Source organism: Propithecus coquereli, unplaced genomic scaffold (genome assembly GCF_000956105.1).
Source record: "Propithecus coquereli isolate 6110/MARCELLA unplaced genomic scaffold, Pcoq_1.0 Scaffold728, whole genome shotgun sequence".
Lineage (NCBI taxonomy): Eukaryota > Metazoa > Chordata > Mammalia > Primates > Indriidae > Propithecus > Propithecus coquereli.
Genome location: NW_012153374.1, coordinates 260,994 through 270,622, shown reverse-complemented (window position 1 = coordinate 270,622; position 9,629 = coordinate 260,994). Strand labels below are relative to the sequence as shown.

The window sequence follows — 9,629 nt, the reverse complement described above, 5'->3', positions numbered from 1 at the left end:
TTCCTTCCCTCATACCTGAACCTTACCTTGGCAAAAATTTCACTCTAGGGCAGTGTGGCAAAGAAAATAGCGCTCCCTCTCCTCTTAGCTCTCAATCAAGAGATATGTTGTCTTACCAGAAGGGAAGGACACCAGCATTTCTCAATTCCTTCAACACTGAGTTGCAGAAGCTAAATTCCTAGTGAGTCCCTTCCACCACCCAGCCCCAACTCATAGGCCAAAGGCTCTACCAGACACAGTACATTGAGAATATTGATACTCCAATCAGCCTTACCCTAGCTTGCTCATGTAGCGCAGGCTCTATGTCAGAAGAAGCAATCTGAGAAAGACAGAGGATACCATCCCAGCCCAGTGCCTGAAACAGTGGCTCAGAGATTTTTCCCAGAGGAAGAGGCAGGCCCTAAGAGCCCCAAAGCTCTCTGAAAAGTAAGTGACTTTATTTGAAAGCCTAAGGACATTCTTGTAAACAATAGAGATTTTGGTGGCAGGCAATTAGGAGGCTTGTACCCCTATGCAAGCAACAAGCTAAATCATAGGCTACCTACTTTACCAGGGAAAGAGACAGATAAGAGCCCTCCTGGGATCAGAGGAAACCTTGAAGTCTGTCCTTAAAGTTACTCCTGTCTAAATTTAACTGAATGAGACTGTGGAGCAATTTATGCCACAAGGCAGTATTGGAAACAACAAAGCAATGATCCTGCAATTAGTGAATACTAGCAGCTGTAATACCAACAGAGGCAGACATCTTAACAGAAATCAGTGAAAGAGGCAGTCAAAGAGAACTCTGACAAGGCTGCAGAGGCATCACACTGTGGAGGAAATAGATTTCACTAAAATAGTCAAAACAAGTGTCCAAACAAAAAACAAGCAAAAAAAAAAAAAATCAACAGAGTTGGGAGGGAATCAGTATCCAGTGTTGCTACAGTATATTACCTAAAATGGCCAGTTTTCAACAAAAATTATGAGACATGCAAAGAAACAGGAAAGTGTGACCCATATACTAAAGGACGGGTGGGTGAAGCAGGCAACAGAAACTGATGTGAGAGGGCCCAGATGTCAAAGACTTCAAAGTAATCATTACAAATATGTTCAAAGAACTAAAGGAAGTTATGCATAATGGAAGCTATGATGACACCTCCTAAATACAAAATATAAATAAATAGAAATTATTTTAAAATAATCAAATGGAAATTCTGGAATGAAAAAGTACAATAACCAAAATGAAAAATTCACTAGAGAGGATCAATAGTAGATTGGAATTTAAAGGAAAAAAAATATTCAACCAAAAAACAGATCGATAGAGATTATGCAATCTGAAGAACAGAGAGAAAATACAAAGAAGAAAAATGAACAGAGCTTTGGAGCAATATGACTACCATCAAGCACACCAGCATATGTGCAATGGGAGTACCAGAAGTAGAGAAAAAAAGAGAAAGAGGCAGAAAAAATATTACAAGAAATACAGGCTAACAACTTCCCTAATTTGATGAAAAGCATTAATCTATGAACACAAGAAGCTTGACAAAATCCAAGTAGGATTAACACAGACATGCACATGCAGACACATTATATCAAAAATGTTGAAAGACAAATAAAAAGAGTACATGTTGAAAGCAGTAAGAAAAACAATGGAATACCCTGCCCCACGCCTCCCCAGGCCAGGATGTTGTGGCTCGGGTGTGGGCTCAGGCAGCTTGGGGCAGCACCAGGCACTCGGGTCTCTGCTCAGCTCCCTTCTGGTGCCGAGATGCTTAAGAAGGCTGGCGTGACGAACGAAGCCAGTGGGTAAAAGCCAGAACAAGGAACCAGAGAGACAACTTCCTCCCTTAGCTCCTGTGGCTGTTGCTCATAAAGGTTGTGTTACCATAGCCATCCATGCCAAACCTGGCTACAAACAAAATGCTGTAACAGATTTGACAGCAGACGCCATAAATGTAGCTATTGCAACACCTCCATCAGAGGGAGAAGCTAATGCTGAGCTCTGTTGATATCTTTCCAAGGTCTTAGAACTCAGGAAGAATGATGTGGTTTTGGATAAGGGGGGTGAATCTTGTGAAAAGGTGGTGAAACTTTTGGCCTCCACAACTCCAGAGGAGATCTTGGAGAAGTTAAAAACAGGAAGCCAAAAAGAAACAAAAGCAAGAAATGAAAGGAGGCCAGGCACGGTGGCTCATGCCTGTAATCCTAGCACTCTGGGATGCCGAGTTAGAAGGATCACTTGAGGTCAGGAGTTCGAGACCAGCCCAAACAAGAGCAAGACCCTGTCTCTAAATTAATAAATAAATAAAGTTTAATAAAAAAGAATGCATCATTGGGAAGCTTTTTTATTGCTAATGACAAAGAGTCTGTTAAATAGGAAAATATATTTGAATGCATGGAAGAACATGGGAAAATATGTATATATTTAAATAAGAGTCAAAAAAGTAGAAATTTTTAAAGTATCGTGCATTACTATATAGGTTCTAAAATCCCTGACCACAAACAGCCTGGAACATGCTATTCTGATTTCATGGCACTACAAAATAACAGAGCTGGAAAGAGTATTCAAGATGACCTGATTTACCATCTTTCATTCTGTGATGGGGCTTCTGATATCCAGGAGTTGAGAGACTTATTCAAGATCATACCATGCAAGATGGCAACTGGAATCCAGATCCCTTGACTTCTTGTTGGATGAAGTTTATCCTGATTGTAAAGGAAAATAATATCTCTACAACAGTTCTGGAATTCTGAGGATTGCCTTCTAATCCAGTTTACGAATGACAGAGAAAAATATTTCACACTGTTTTGTAGTCTTACCTTATATTTTAAGATGTTTATCTAAATGCAAAAATGTTTTTCACATCTTTTAAAGACTATATTGGACATTTTGTGAAAAAGTAAAAATAATCAAGACTTATAATTTAACATGAATTATAATTTTTGAGTTATCACTGAATTTTCTTCTTCTTCCATGATAACTTGCAATCATCAAATCCAGTAGTTCTTATTTATCTCCAAAGATCCTTAAAAGAAGAAAGAGAACCTGTAAGCTATTTTCAGTATTTGTAAAAGCCTTTCAGAAATCACACTTATATTAAGGTTTCAAAAGCTAATAATAAATACATTTTACATAAAAAAGAAAAACAATGAAATACTATTCCATTGTATATATATTATTTCTTTATTCATCTGTCAATGGACATTTAGGTTGTTTCCCAATAAACAATGGATTGATAATATCTCTTCAAGATCCTGATTTCAATTCTCTTAGACAAATACCCAGAAGTGGGACTACTGGATCATATGGTAGTTCTATTTTAATTTTTTGAGGAACTTCCATACTGTTTTCCATAGCAGCTAAACCATTTTGTATTCCCACAAAAAGTGTACAAGGGTTCCAATGTCTCCACATTCTTACCAAAACTTGTTATCTTTTATTTTTATAATAGCCATCCTAACAGAGGTGAGTTTATATATCATTATGGCTTTGATTTGCATTTCTCTGATAATCAGTGATGTTCAGTATCTTTTCTTATATCTGATGGTCACTTATATGCTTTCTCTGGAGAAATGTCTATTCAAGTTTTTATAGACAATTTTTAAAATCAAGTTATTAGTTTTTTTACTGTTGAATTGTAGGAGTTCCTGATATATTGTATTAATATCAGATAAATGGTTTGCAAATATTTTCTCCCAACCCATAGGTAGCCTTTTCACTCTGATGATTGTTTCCTTTGCTATGGAGAAGATTTTTAGTTTGACATAGTCCCAAAAGTTTATTTTTGTTTTTGTTACCTGGGCTTTTGATGTCATATCCATGAAATCCTTGACAAAACCAATGTCATGAAATTTTCCCCCTATGTTTTCTTCTACGAGTTTTACAGTTGCAGGTATTATGTTTAAGTCTTTAATCCATTTTCAGTTGATTTTTGTGTATAATGTAAGCTATGCTTGTGGATATCCAGTTTTCCCAACACCATTCACAGAAGAGATGATGTTTTCTCCATTGTGTGCTGTTGGTACCCTTATCAAAGATAAGTTTATCATCTATATGTGGATTTATTTCCGAGCTCTCTATGCTATTTCATTGGTCTATATGTGTGTCTATATGCCAATATCATGCACTTTAATTACTATTGCTTTATATTTTGAAATCAGGAAGTGTGACGTCTCCAACTATGTTCTTATTCAAGATTGCTTTGCCTATTTGGGGACTTTTGTATTTCCATATGAATTTTAGAATTATTTTTAGATTTCTGTAAAAAATAGCATTGAAATTTTGATAACGATTGCATTGAATCTATAGATTGCTATGGGTAGTATGAACATTTTTAAGAATATTAGGTCCTGCAATTCATAAACACAGGATGTCTTTACATTTGTTTGTATCTTTTTAAATTTCCTTTATCAATGTTTTATAGTTTTCAGTGTACAAGTCTTTCACCTCCTCAAGTTTATTCCTATGTAGTTTATTCTTTCTGATTCTGCTGTAAATGGAATTATTTTCTTTATTTCCTTTTTGGAAAGTATGGTGTTAGAGTATAGAAATATAACTGATTTTTGTATGTTGATTTTGTATCCTGCCACTTTTCTGAATTCATTTGTTAATTGTAACAGTTTGTGGAGTCTTTAAGGTCTTCCGTATGTAAGATCATGTCATCTGCAAATGGAGATAATTTAATTTCTTCCTTTCTGATTTGAATTCCTTTTATTTTGTTTTGTTGCTTATTTTCTCCGGCTGGGACTTCCAGTACTATGTCAAATAGAAGTGGTGATAGAGGGTATGGTATCTTTATCTTCTTCCTGATCTCAGAGGAAAAGCTTTCAGTTTTTCACTGTTGAATATGATGTTAGCTGTGGGCTTATCATATATGGCCTTTATTATGTTGAAGTACATCTATACCTAATTTGTTGAGAGTTTTTATTACAAAAGAATGTCAAATTTTGTCAAGTGCTTTTTCTTCATCTATTGAGATGATCATATGATTTGTTTCTTTCATTCTGTTAATGTGGTGCAATATATATTAATTATATAATTGTGTGTGTTGAACTACCTTTGCATCCCAGGCATAAATCCTGATTGAACATTGTGCATGATTTTTTTAATGTGCTGTTGAATTCAGTTTGCTAGTATTTTATTGAGGATTTTTGCATCTATATTGATCAGAGATATTGTTCTGTAGTTTTCTTTTCTTGTGATGTCTTTGCCTGGCTTTAGTATCAAGGTAATGTTGGTGTCATAAAATGAATTTGGAAGTGTTCCCTCCTCTTCAATTTTTTGAAAGAATTTGAGAAGGATTGGCATTAATTTTCTTTCAAATGTTTCATAGAATTCACCAGTTAAACCATCTCACCCTGGTATTTTCCTTTTGGGGAAATCTTTTATTACTAGTTCAATTTCCTTACTATTTATAGATCTCTTCAGACTTTCTCTTTATTCATGATTTAGTCTTGATAGGTTGTATGTTTCTAGGAATTCATCCATTTCTTCTAGGTTATCTGATTTGTTGGATTATAACTCTTCATAGTAATCTCTCATGATTCTTTTTATTTCTGCTGCAATGTCTCCTCTTTCATATCTGATTTTATTTATTTTAGTCTTCTTTCTTTTCTTCTTAGTTATTCTAGCTAATAGTTTTTAAATTTTTTAATCTTTTCAAAAAACCAACTCTTAGTTTTGTTGATTTTTTTCTATTGTTTTTCTATCTCTTTCATTTATTTTTATACTAATCTTTATCACTTCTTTCCTTTTGCTAACTTTGGGCCTAGTTTGTTCTGTTTTTCTATTTCTTTAAGGTGTAAAGGTAGGTTGTTTATTTCAGATCTTTCTTCTTTTTTAATACAGGCATTTATTCCTATAAACTTTCCTATTAGTACAACTTTTGCTTCCTCACATAAGTTTTGGCATATTGTATTTTTATTTGGCTCAATATATTTTCTAATTTCCCCTTTGATTTCTTCTTTTATCCACTGGTTTTTCAATTGTTGTTTAATTTACACATATCCATGAATTTTCCTGCTTTCCTACTGCTATCGATTTCTAATTTCCCTCCATTATTGTCAGAAAAGATACTTGGTATGATATCAATCTTCTTAAATTTGTTAAGACTTGTCTTCTTCCTCTCAATAGATGCATACAAAGCAGTCAACAAAAGTAAGCACGCTTTTATGACAGGAACACTTAACAAAATAGGCATAGATAGGACTTACCTGAAAATGATAAAAGCAATATACCACAAACCCACAGTCATCATCATACTGGATGGGGAAAAATTGAAAGCATTCCCACTTAAAATGGAACCAGACAAGGTTGGCCACTATCACCACTTCTATTCAACATAGTGCTGGAAGTCCTAGCCAAAGCAATCAGACAAGAGAAGGGAAAAAAAGGACATCCAAATGGGGGCAGAAGAGTTGAAACTATCGCTCTTTGCTGAAGATGTGATCTTATATCTAGAAAACTGCAAAGATTCTGCCATGAGATTACTGGAATTGAAAAACAAATTCATCAAAGCCTCAGGTTACAAAATCAATGTACACAAATCAGTAGCATTGATATACGCAACAACAGTCAAACTGAGAACCAAATCAAAGACTCAGTACCCTTCACAATAGCCACAAAGAAATAAAATACCTAGGAATATATTTAACTAAGGCGGTAAAGACCTCTACAGGGAGAACTATAAAACACTGAGGAAAGAAATAGCAGAGGACATAAACAGATGGAAAACCATACCATGCTCATGGATCGGCAGAATCAACATTGTTAAAATGTCTATACTACCCAAAGTGATCTACAGATTCAGTGCAATCCCTATTAAAATACCAAAATCATTTTTTTGCAGATCTAGAAAAATTATTCTATGCTTGTATGGAACTAGAGAAGACCCCCATATAGCTAAAGCTGTATAATGATTGAGAATTTTTAAAAATTAATGACATACACCAACCATAGATTCGGGAAGACACTGTAAGGAGAATAGAAAGAAAAGCCACTGACTGGTAGAAAAACATTTATAAAACACATCCGATAAAGGACTTGTGCCCAAAATACACAAAGAATTCTTAAAACTCAACTATAAGAAAACAGACCCAATAAAAAAAAATTGGACAAAAGATCTGAACAGATGACTCACCAAGGAAGATACACAGATGGCAAATAACCATATGAAAAGATGCTCAACAACATATGTCATCAGGGAAATGTGAATTAAAACAACAATGAGGTGGAGGTCGGGAAAATGGTGGATTAGGGATGACCTCCTGGCTCTCTGCTCCCAGAGTGGGAGGTGAAGAACACGGACACCCACACATGAGTGAGGTGCTCTCTCACAGGATCAGCTTCGTGAACCTACAGAGAAGCAGCGACGGACAAGCAGTGCTGCGGGAAAAATAAGGTGAATTAGAAAAGCGCCCACAAATACTGGAGAGTGTGGGACAAAGGGGAAGGGCAGCACGGGACGGCTGCGCCTGGCAGCGGGCTGGCCTGGGCAGTGAGATCTGACTCACAGGAAGTTGGCTCTTCCTTTACCAAACCCCACTCCCACGCAGGCAGGGAAGTGCCAGAAGTCAGTGCGATGTGGTAGCACAGACCGACAAGCGACAAGAGGTGGGGAGCCGAGACAGGAGCAGGGTCCATTTTGAATGCGCCGGAGTGGCGCTGGGTCGGCATCGGAGGGGAGGGACTGACCCAAGCGGGCGCTCCCTGGATCGGACACTGCCCAAGCCCACAGGGGAGAGTTTGGAGGCAGCTTCTTGCCACAGGAGACCGCCAGGACTAGATCGGGGGAAGGAAACTCCATAAAAGAGGCTCTGCCTGTGGAAATCGCTGAAAGTTCGGCGGGCGCTGGGAGGGACACAGCACAGAGTCCTCCCGCGGATCGGTCCAGAGTCGCTGTCTGTAGGGTGGAAGGCGAGCTTGGCGGGAGGCCCTGGGAGGCAGCTCTGGGAGTCAGCAACGGTGGACCCCAGCTCCGCATGCCCTCCTGTTGCAGTCGGCTTCAGCGCTGACTAGCAGTGGGTGGGCAGCCACAATTCGGGGAACCCAAAGCCTGTGACCGCGTAGACTTGTTGCCTGGGCATTGGTCTGAGTCATAGCCGCTGCCTCTGCAGCAGAGCTGGTCACGCCCTGCGAGGAGGAGAGAGGAGGAGAGTACCGCGCGCAGCCACTTTTTCTCCCGAATCTGCACACAGTCTGTCCCAGCCGCGGACACAAGCCCCGCCTCCAAAAGGGCGGAAAAGGGAGAAAGAGCGATATTGCTGCCGAGTTTCCAAGCGGTCTCCGGCGGCCCTGTTCCACTTAGTCGCCGGCGCTGTCCACCAAGGTGACGGGGAACTGAGGGTGAACTGAGGGAGACCGCCAGTAGAATTGTGATCCGGGGACACATAAGTACCCCTCTGCCAGGCGACTCGTCCCCCACCCCAACGCACTGCGCCAAAGGGCCGGCCTCCGCCACTAGGAGGAGTAAAGGGGCCACTTTTATTTTTCCTTTTTTAAAATTTTTTGTAGTGCTGTGATCCCAGACGACATAACCAGCCCCTCCGACAGGCGACTAGGCCCCTCCCCACGCATCGCGACAAAGGGCCTGCCTCTGCCTCCAGACGTAGTAAAGGGGTCGTTTTTTGTGTAGTTTTTTTTTCTTCTTTTTCTTTTCTTTTTTCTTTCTTTTTTTTCTATATACATATTTCTCTTAATTCTTACTCTTTATTTTTTTTGTGTGTATATATATATATATATATATATATATACACACACACACACACACATTTTTCTTCTTTCCTTCTCTTTCCTTTCTCCTTCCTTCTTACTCTATTTCTGCCAGTCTGTATGTGTCTGGGTGTATATCTGAAATGCACGACCGCAGGAGCGCGATTGTTGAATCTCCACAGAGGGGCTATTTTGCACCAAAGAGACAGGACGCGCCCCTAAGAGTGTCTAGTGACCAAGGAGGCCGCTCTTCAAGCTGAGACACGTAGTCACCTCTCTGCTGTGACTTCGTAGCTAGAGCTGCCAGCCAAACAGACAGACTCTACTATGGGAAGGGCCGAGTAGAGAGTGAAGGAGGCTGTTTTTCCAGCGGGGTCCTGTAGCCTCATTTTCGCAGTGACTTGGTAATCAGCACCTCCTCCCAAAGAATTAGTTCCCCACCCTTGGTAGTGCGGAGAAACAAGGAAAGCTGTTCTCTAGACTGTGACCCTGTAGGGGTGATGGATGACCTTTGACTGTGATCTGACCACTGATATTGCGTACCAAAGGGACTGACCCCACATCCTCTGGGGTGGAATAGCGGGACAGGCTGCTTTCTGGTCTGGGTCCCTCTGGGGCCTTAGGCAGGGATTTTCTGGCAGCCCTGAAGTGTGTACTTCTTACAAGCTAGTCAACCCTGCCCTTGAAGGGGTGGAATAATAAGGGTCGCCACTTCCTGAGCTGAGACGACAGGTAGCCCCAGGAAGTGCCCTTCCCCCAGTCTGAGGGGTTATCTACCCCTCTGACAGGTGAAAACCCACCCTCGGAAGAGGAAAGAAACGAGAGAAGATGTTTTTCAGGCCGGGCCTTATGACAGTCTCAGCGAACGTCCCTCCCACAGCTCTCAAGGACAGAGCCCACCCCTGAAGGTAGGGAGAAAGGAGAAAAAATACTTTCCCCA

General features: G+C 39.8%; 1 pseudogene; it reads left to right on the top strand.

Annotated features, from left to right (window-relative positions):
• The first annotated feature begins 1,663 nt into the window (after positions 1–1,663).
• LOC105824241 lies at positions 1,664–8,285 on the top strand (annotated as a pseudogene).
• The last annotated feature ends 1,344 nt before the right edge of the window (positions 8,286–9,629 follow it).